We start from the raw sequence: 11094 nt of genomic DNA, 5'->3' as shown, positions 1-11094 counted from the left end.
GATTAGCACACCTGTGACATATCCAGCCAACCTGCCAGCAGGAATAATGAGCTCATTATCAATCAGCCTTGTGAATGAATCAAGTTTCCAGAAGATTTGAGCTGCAACGGCACAGACTGACCACCAGAGGCCAACAGAGAGTCAAATGCCCCAACACAAACTGAACAGAACACAAACAGAACCAAACCATTAATCATGGTCCTTAACAGTACACCCCCCCCCCCCTTGAGGAGGGGTCAAGGGACCCCAATACAAAAAATGAAACGTGATGAGCCGGAAGAAAGAAAAAGATCAATGCTTCCTTCTCTTCTTTTTACTCTTCCCCTGATGTTTTTAAGAATATTCTTTTTGAAAGGTACTGGGGACAGTCTGGGAAAGTTTTGGAGGGGGGGGACCCTTCATTGGGGGGGGCAGTCCCCCAGGACCCCTGCCCAAGCTGACCGGTCAGGGGGTAATGTTTTGGCCACGGGACCTTATATAATAATAAGTGTCCCCCGGCTTTGGCATTACCCTGCTGGCTGGTTGGGCCTGGTTCTTGAAATACGGGGGACCCCTATTCTTTTGTCCCCCCCGTATTTTGTGAACCAGGACCAGCCCTTGGGCACAGTGCTGGTTTTTAAAAACTCTTTGAGCCTGGGGCTGGTTACGACCATGGGCGGGGGGACCCCATGCCGGTTTTTGACATCATTTATTTTTCTAGTTTTTATAACTCTGCAGCCTGCACCGATCTGACCGATCCCTGCAGGCTGCCGATAGGAATTTGTATTTAGTGGCCGGATATACGGCCGTTAAATACGAATCCATACGACATCGGCAAATATGAATCAGTCAAATACGACTGGTTTGTAAATTTGCCTCCGGAATATGAATTTGGAAATGACATATGATGGCGATAGCAGTCATATACATTCGTATTCAGAATTCTTAGTAAATATCCCGCTTACACCGCCGCAAAACCCTGGGTCTTCGGCGGGTCAGAGGCGGTGTAAATGGGACCCGCTGGGTCCCTTTACACGGGACTACTACCCAGGTCTGCAGGTTGGACGGGGGAGCACAGACAGCCTGTGCTGCTGTCTGCTGTACTCTGCAGACAGCAGCGGCGGCAGCGTAGGAGGTGAATGGATGCCTGTGTGCGGCATTCATTCACCTCCCGGACAAGGGCTTGGGGGTGCACGGGGACTGCCCAGCAGATTACCTTAGTGCTGGGCTTGCCCCCAGCGCAGTGGTCCGGGTCCCGGCGGTGGAGATCGGCTCAGGAACCGCCGGCGCCGGTGTAAAAGGGACCAAACGCCGGGTCGCACCAGGCATGAAGCTGGGTCCAAAAACCCGGCTGCGACACAGCGTTTTGGTATAAAAGGGGTATTTGTGTCTTACCTTTTGTTCTTAAAGTTTCTTTCAGTCTTGCATTAAGTGCCATTCAGACTTCAGTCTCCAGGCTGCTTGGTATTCAATATGAGACTGTTAAGGTGTGTACACATGGTGCAATTTGTTGCTAAGCGATTTTGGCTTAATATCCCTCAGTGACCAAATCATTCAGTGCACTGTTTTAACCAGTGACCAGCAATTTTTAGCCATAATCAAAGGAGCATGGTCCTGTGACCATTTAGGGCTGGTGCGGCAACACGCTCATAGCGATTTATCACCCTATACACACTACAAACATGGGTGATACTTAACCAGTGATACTGGATAATATCGCCATGTGCATACCTCCCAACTTCTGTGATGACGAAATAGGGAAACTCGCGCGGCTTCGCCACGCGAGCGCCCGAAAAGGGGGCGTGACATATGCAAAGGAGGGTGCTGATTATGCTAATTAGCCGCGACCTCATTTTCATACGAGAATAGACGCTGTGCGCATGCGCACAGCGTCTATTCTATTAGATTGGGGGGTCACCCAACTGCCACCAACCGCAGCGGGACAATGCCTGTCGCGGGTGGGACAGCGGGACAGGACCCGAAAATCGGGACTGTCCCGCTGTAATCGTGACAGTTGGGAGGTATGCCATGTGTGTACAGGGCTATACTGCTGCAGCACTTTCCCCAAGCTGATTATGAACCTGTGCAGAACTCGAGCTACCTCCAAAACTGGCTATTTTGTAGCCAGGCAGCGTGGGTCAGATGATCAGTCAGTCACTCTCCATTCGGACGTTAGCTAGCAGTCTCATGATTCTCTTAGCGTATCCCTGAACTTCCAGGGCTATAAAGGAAGTCCTTTATGTATTAACTAATTGGCAGAGCTTTGTTGTCGCAGACAAACCTTCTAAGTTCTTTCCTGAGAATCCTTACAGCAAGACTTATGTATAGTGACAACAGTGCAATAATCATCTCCAGCACTCCCTGTCTCATCCCAGTGCAAAGCCACAGAAGTTGTTCCTGTTTCGCTCGTGCCATCCCCTTATTTATTAACAGTTTCCTATATAGTGCACACATATTCCACAGCGCTTTACAGAGAATATGTGAACATCAGTCCCTGCCCCAGTGAAGGTTATAATCTATATTCCCTACCACATCTACACACACTAGGGTTCATTTATTGGGAGCCAATTAGCCTACCAGTATATTTTTGGATTTTGTGAGGAAACCAGATTACCCAGTGGAAACCCACACAAGTAGAGGGAGAATATAAAAACTCCACACAGTTAGTGCCATGGTGGGAATTGAACCCATGACTTAAGTGCTGTGAGGCAGTAATGCTAACCATTACACCATCCGTACTGCCCTTGACAGCTTCCTTATGTAGTCCTGCATTGCAGGTGCCATCCAAGGCTAAAGCCGCAGCAGTTGTTATTGTTTCCTTGTGCCATCCCTGTGTCAGCTGCCACATCTGTCCCGGCATCACTGGTACTGCTCCATATTATTTATTTATTAACAGTTTCTTATATAGCGCACACATATTCTGCAGCGCTTTACAGAGAATATTTGAACATTTACATCAGTCCCTGCCCCAGTGGAGTTTACAATCTATGGAGGTTATTCTGGTTGGTGCGTAAATTTCCGAATTATTTCGGAGCGGTCCGCACGCCACGCTGTGCGGCCATGGTACTAAGAAACGCCCACCGGTCCTCCGCATTCGGACGGACTCACACTTTAAGAAGAGGGCGTCTTTACGGACGACATCCAAACCTTGCGTGTGCGGTGGACACACACATATTCTGCACGGTCTTACCGCGTCAGAACGGATGGGAAGCTGGCCGTACGTGCCGATGCGGTGTATTTTCGCAAAACTCACCACTATTATCTGAACTCAGAAATCGGTCACATGACCCAAGTGACATGTATATTTATATTAGTGATAGGAAGTTCTGTCTATTGCTTGCAGTGTAAATGTGTGTCAAAAATGCAGCATATATTTGTGTGTTTAGTAATGGTCCATTTAAGCTGCAATGGTTCCAATTGAAGCAATCACAAGAGTGTAATTAATGAGTAATGAGTAAAAGGAGTGGATAGTATTGTGTTCAGGTGACATTGGTTGAGGTGCGCCCGTACTGATTGGGCGTTCCGAATGCCTAGCGCATGACCGAGTGGTGTCCGCAAAGCAATACTTGCTTATGAAGACCGCATATTTCCTGCCTTTTTGTTCGTGTGCATTCGGTGTGCTGTCCGAATGTACACGTACCAGAATTAGTGCACTCCCTAGTGTACGCCCATGTTTACGCCCAGTGTACTTCCAAATGACGAACATAATACGCCCATATCTCCAGAGTGAATGCGGTGCACATTTCTGAACGGTATTAGTGAGAACAAGTACGGAGACCTTGCGTGGCACATGCGCATAGCGTTGCCTACGCATGCGCAGACGGCTAAAAAACGCCATCCGAAAGAGTTCGGGAAAGTACGCATCGACCAGAATAAGGCCCTACATTCCCTACCACATGTACCCGCACACACAGTATTCCACCAAGCCTGTAGTAGCTAGTACTGCTCTGTATTCCAGCTAGCTGGTTCTGCTTCGCTTCCCAGCAATCCTGTAATAGCTAGTTCTGTACCACATATCAGCAATGATGTAATATCTAGTACTGCTCCGAAACCCATCGATCCTATCTAGTTATTTAATCACTATCTTTACCCTGTATAAAGATAAGTTAAATCAAGGTGTGTACACACAAAATTATTTATCTGTCCAGTCTATCTGGTGAGAACAAAAATCTGGTAATATATGGGAGCAAATGACAATAATCAATCTGAATAACCATTGTCTGTTTTCCAGCATTTACTCCCATGTATTACCAGATTTTTGTTCCCACCAGGTAGACTGGACAGATAAATCAGACCATGATATATTATAGATGAAAACACTCAGAAGTACTGTGGTTATTTACACTTGAGAGGAGGGTTAGGAACCCATACCCTCCAACATCTGAGAGGCAGAAATCGGTACACAATCATAAAGGGGGTGTGACCACTGGGAAAGAGCACCTGTCCAAGCCGCTTGCAGATTGCCCCCAGCACCATCCTTGGGGGACAGCATTGCTCCTGTTGACAAGACAAGTGCCCGGCACGCCCCCCCTCCTTACACTCTCTCTGTATGTAAGTGGGAAGATATTCCGGGGCAGCAGCATGTGTCACACAGCTCCCCCTGCTTGCTGCCGCTTACTGATCTGCTCCACCGAAGATGCCAGCCAGTCTGCCAGGTGCTGTAACACCAACTATGCCTCCACATACAGCAATGCTTCTAAAGAACTGTGCATAAAATCACCTTACCTGCCCTGCCCCACGTCACCCGCCCGGCACCATTCCTCTTCTGCTGCGCTGTCATTCATTGTCCCCACACTCCCCTCCCACAGTCTGACATTCATCCGACGGCTTCCCCTCAATCTCCCGGCCCCGATGGTGGTATCGGATACTACACCTCCCAGTGTCCCCGCTGCCTCCTCGGCTGAAAGAGAGAGGTGAACGTGGGAGGAGGTGCGCTGCAGCTAAAAAAAAGGTAAAATCGGTACAGGGTGTTTTAGCCGGTACAGGCCGTTAAAAAAAATTGTACTGTACCGGCTAAATCGGTACTGTTGGAGGGTATGGGAACCCCTGTGTCCAGGGTCTGAACAATTGCATACCTCCCAACATGACCCTCTCCAGGAGGGACACAATGCTCAATTACCCGCATTTGTGTTGAACAGGTTGGTTGATAAGAACGGTGTTTCACCACAGGTGATGGTAATCATACATTACCAGAGAAGTCCAGGACCAGTACAATGTGTCCCTCCTGGAGAGGGTCATGTTGGGAGCTATGTGATTGTGGTTTTTAACCAATCCACTTAAGACATTCTAACATTGTCCATAAGATATCTAGAAACATACTGCATAAAAGCATGTTTAAAGATTTAGTAGTACTCAAACAAGTTCTCCCACACATACATAAAGACCAAACAGGCTTTATTATGGGGAGAAACTCAGTAATTAATATTAGAAGAGTAATCTCTGCCATTTATTATACCTCCAAAAACTCACCTGGGGTCCCCTCAGCAATTTTGTCACTAGACGCCGAGATGGCGTTTGACATGGTGTCGTGGACACATCTCTTTAACACAATGTCGAGATTCCAATTCCCTTCTAAATTTGTATCATTCATACATACTCTATATAAACTCTCCTCCTCACAAATCTCCTGCAATGGCTATATATCAGACCCATTTGAAATACAAAGGGGCACTCGACAAGATTGCCCTTTATCCCCTCTAATATACGCCATAGCATTAGAACCACAAACCATAGCACTAAGACAATCTGCAATCTTTCAAGGAATACATGTTGGCCCCCTAGATCTACGTTTAGCCCTTTTTGCAGACAATATGCTGCTCTTCCTAACTGACCCTGACCGCTCCCTCCCAGAAATCCTCTCACTTATCTCCCGATTTAGTGCCTTCGCAGGCTACAAAATAAATATAGAAAAATCAGAACTCCTGCCAATAGCTGGACACATTTCCTCCTTTACAGAAAATCCAGATATACACCCGATCAAAGTGGTCTCAAATAATTTTAAATATTTAGGAATACATATTCCAGCCTCACTGAAGATGTTCTATATAGCATCAACTATACTCCACTCATATCAACAGTGGTTAAACTACTAGATAGCTGGCTATTGCTCCCTGAATCCCTGATGGGGGGAGTGGATGTGGTAAAGTCAATAATATTTCCAAAACTATTTTACACAATGCAAATGCTCCCTATCCGTATGAATAATGCTGATATTAAAAGAATTAACTCTGCCATTTCTAAATTCTTGTGGAAAGCAGGTATGCCCCGGATAGCATTACAAACCTCAAAATCCAAGAGATGAAGGTGGTCCTTCCTAATTTCCTGTTATAAGCCAATTCTACACTATTCAGATATGGAAAAAGGGGGGGGGGGGGGCAGACCCGAATCACACAAGGTGATTTAGGGTCAGGCGCGCCTGAGTTGTATTTCTTAGCAGCTGCCCTATGACAGGATAGTTAGTCATGTACAAGGTGAACAAAAGAGAAAAAAGGGGGGTGGGCAGCGCTGATTGAATGGTAATGTGTGCAAAGTTATGCTTAAAAATAAAAATTAAAAGTAAGATTGGTTAGATCTATTACAAAGATGTAATATGCTTCTAAAAGACATAAAGCCAGAAAATATACAGGCTATAAAAACAATAACAACAATCTTTTTTTAAAAATCAATATCTCACCGAACCACCATTCGAATGGGTTTGACCCAGAGAGTCCCAAACGTCCAAATTAATAGACAATGATGTCTCCCACTTGGCGGTGGGGAAGTTCCAAATGTCCAATTGGAGCTGTGGTAATGTCCCCAAGCATGCAATATGGAGGGAGGACAAGATGTTAGTCTCAGGAGTGGCCCAAGATGGCACGAATCACCAACTCCTACCGCTTGATGTGTTGAGCGGGATGCTGTCCTCAACCTCTACTATGGTTGCAAGATTTGTAACCCAATTGGAAGTGGGGGGGGATTTTGGTTTTCCAGGTGGTGTTTGGGTGGGTCTGTATACCAGGGTTTTCCTTCTGTGGATGGTGGTTAAGCAATGGTGAGGCAGAAATCCTGACCGGTTTCGCTGCTCCAGGCAGCTTTATCAAAGGAGTATTCAGATATGTTCAAGACTGGCTGAGAAATACTAATACATACACGATTACAGAACTAGACGATGCAATACATCACAGGTCTTCAAACTTTGGCCCTCCAGATGTTGTGAAACTACAAATCCCAGCATGCCTTGCCACAGTTTTGCTATAAGGGAGTGTTAAAACTGTGGCAAGGCATGCTGGGATTTGTAGTTTCACAACATCTGGAGGGCCACAGTTTGAAGACCCATGCACTACATTATCCATACTCCACTAATGCTCTCTTCCATATTCCAAAGTCCCAAATCCCTTCGGAAAGCCTTCTCAATCCGCTATTCTTAGACACATATCTAGCATGGATTGGCATCAATAAGACTATTCAAAGAAACCCTAATCACAACAAGAAAATCTCCTTATTGGGCAAACCAGCCTTCGCTCCAGGCATGGAAAATTAGATATACACCCGACTCCAACAGAAAGGCATTAGAGACACAGCAGATGTTTTTGACCCGGGAGATTTAATCACCTTCAATGATTTTAAAGACAAATACGACCTATCTAATCATCATCTATTTGTTTACTTCCAAATCAGACACTATGGGCCTTATTCTCTTTCAGTCTTTCCGACAAAATCCTTCTTTGATGGACAAAACCATGCGCACTGCAGGGGGGCAGATGTAAAATGTGCAGAGAGAATTAGATTTGGGTGAGTTATTTTGTTTCTGTGCAGGGTAAATACTGGCTGCTTTATTTTTACACTGCAATGTAGATCTCACTTTGAAGTAAAACCCCACCCAAATCTAATTCTCTCTGCACATGTTACATCTGCCCCACCTGCAGTGCACATGATTTTGTCCATCTAAGAAGAATTTTGTCAGAAAGAGTGAACTAGAATAACCCCCTATGTCCAATCGATTTCCACCTCAGGATTTACCCCCCCCCCCCCAATAGACCCCATACAAACGTTCCTAAATACGCTAAATAGAACACCTTACAAAACTAGGTTTCTTTACTACACACTCCTATCATCCAATCCCCAAGAGATGTGGTCTCACACACTAGCAGCTTGGAAAAAATAATTACCACAGTTGACTTCCCATTAGCCATTCACCCATAAGCCCCGTACACACGGGGGAGATATATTGCTAGCAATATGTTGCTGAGCAATATATTGCTCAGTTTCTCCTTTTCATCAGCGACCAGAGATGGTCGCTGATGAAAGGGAACCTCTGCCGGTGGAGCAAGCTCCTGCGACCAGCGATTATAACAGGGCTGAAAACTGGAGCGCGCACCCGGCCACTTATCGCTGGGGCACACTCCCATCATTGGCAATATGGTCGCTAGCGACCATATTTTCAGCAATTTCAGCCCTATCGCTCTCGTGTGTACACATCTTAAGGCTACCCAACACACTGAAAACCCTAAAATCATCCTATTTACAGGAAGTACATATCAAATTTATTCACAGGGCATACTTCTCACAATCGCAACACAAACATTTCATCCCTGAGGATCTAGGATTATGCCCTAAATGCAAATCAAATGTCTCCCCCATATATACACATCACTGGTGGGAATGCCGGAAAATAAGAACGTTTTGGCTCAAACTAGTCAGCTTTATTAATACCACGTTTAAAACCAATTTCATATTAGACCCCTATGCACTCATTTTTGCTAACTTTGAGAAATTAATAACAAAAGATGAAGATAAAGATCTTATTCCGGTGCTCACCATGATAGTTACAATAGCTAAAAAGACAATACTTAAGGTGGCCATACATCTACAGATCGATTGTCAGATTGGGCTGATTGAAACAAAATCCTGGTAATGGATGAGAACAAATGACAGTTGACCATTTGCTTTGAATTGCTGGAAAACTGCCAAAAACGGTCATTCAGATATTACCAGGTTTTTGTTCCAACCAGCCCAATCTGACAATCGATCCGTAGATGTATGGCCACCTTTAAACACTGGATTAAATCTTCTACACCCCTGATTAGCGAGGTTCAGACCATGCTGCTGAAATTTATATTCTTTGATAGACAATCCACAATACCAGATGTTGAAAAAGGGGTGCTGATATTCTATAAGAAATGGGATTGGTATATAGAATCATTAAAAAAAGAATTGCGAGTCCAAGTGTTGAAGATGTTTGATAATACGGATTGGGGTTTACGGAGATCATTGTCAATCAACGGATAATTATACAAATGTCTGAGATGGGTTGATAGAACTCATAGAATACACTTGTGTCACTAGATCATCATGAACGATATACCTATGCTACAGAATTCCCATCCCCATACCCTATTGTTCTTTCCTCACCCCATGTCTTATGTCTCTTTTTGTTGAATTGTTTTGATCATATATAGTTTTTACTAAAGGTAGTTAATGGCATTGCGTGACATCCCAAGGCCTACAATCTCCCAGAGACACTTATATTGATTGGAGATTAAAATTGGACTGCAACAAATCTTTGTCTACTGGACTCAATTACAAAAGGAAACATGCCACCAATTTGATAAGTTATGTATGACTTTTTATTGTTCATCAAGCAGTGAAAATTACATACACATGCAATGTCAGTGATGTTAACACCTTGTTATCTTTACATTGAAACCCAATAAACAAAGGTTACAAAAAAAGAAATAAAAAAATTAGTAGTGACGCCATTAACCCCTTCCCGACATTTGACGTACATTTACGTCATGGTCGGGATGTACTTCCCGACGCATGGCATAAATGTACGTCATGCATTTAAAGTGTCACCGCGTCTATAGACGCGGTGACAGAGGGGAGATGGCTGCTGTCCCTGACAGCAGACATCTTCCCTCATTGCCCAGGGGGGGCAGCGATGCCCCCCCATCGGCGATCGCTGCGATTGGCTGTTCAAATGTGAACAGCCAATTGCAGCGTTTTCTGTGTTCTGTGTATAATTTTGTCTCTGCTGCCCCCTAGTGTCCAAAAAAATGAAAAGGAGGTTGAAATAATGATTGTAACATTAAATACACATTTGTTCTTTATTAGTTATTAACCCCTTCATGACAGAGCCAGTTTGTGCCTTCATGACAGAGCCCTTTTTTTCAAATCTGACATGTCTCACTTAAGTGGGGATAACTTTTTTTTGCTTTTACTTATCCCAGTGATTTTGAGATTGTTTTCTCGTGACACATTGTACTTCAAGTTAGTGGTAAATTTTCGTCGATACAGTCTGTGTTTTTTTGTGAAAAATACCAAAATATCGTGAAAAAATGGAAAATTTTGCAATTTGCAAAATGTTAAATTTTCTGCTTGTGAGACAAATAATCATACCACTCAAAATAGTTAATAACTAACATAGACCATATGTCTACTTTATGTTTCCATCATTATTTCAACTTCCTTTTAATTTTTTTGGACACTAGGAGGCTTACAATATGAATAGCAAATTCTCAAATTTTCATGAAAATTTCAAACACTGATTTTTTTAGGGACCAGTTCAGTTCTGATGTGACTTTGAGGGACTTGTATGTGAGACACCCCCATAAATGATGCCATTTCAAAAACTGCACCCCTTACAGTATTCAAAACAGCATTTTGGAAGTTTGTTAACCCTTTAGGTGTTTCACAGGAATTAAAACAAAGTGTAGGTGAAATTTCAAAATTTCTTTTTTTTTGCAGAGTTTCAATTTTAATACATTTTTCTAACGAATACAGTAGATTTTACTAGAGAAATGTGACTAAAAATTGATTCCCCCAATTCTTTTGTTTTCAAAAATATCCTATATGTGGCCCTAGTGTGCACGTTGACCAAACCACAGGCTTCATAATAGAAGGAGCACCTACTTGATTTTGGAGCCTACTTTTTATGAGATTTTTTTTTAGGCACCATGTAGGTTTCTAGGCACCATAAGTGCTAAAAGTTAGGAACCTCCCCCACAAGTCACCCCATTTTGCAATCTACACCCCTCAGGGAATTCATCTAGGGGTATAGTGTACATTTCAAACCCCCAGGGGTTTCACCAATTTTGGTACAACTGGGATGTGAAAATGAAAAATTACATTTTTTTA

The sequence above is a fragment of the Crinia signifera genome, chromosome 7 (genome assembly GCF_055691185.1).
Source record: "Crinia signifera chromosome 7, ASM5569118v1, whole genome shotgun sequence".
In the NCBI taxonomy this organism is placed as follows: Eukaryota; Metazoa; Chordata; class Amphibia; order Anura; family Myobatrachidae; genus Crinia; species Crinia signifera.
Note: the sequence above shows the minus strand (reverse complement) of the source record.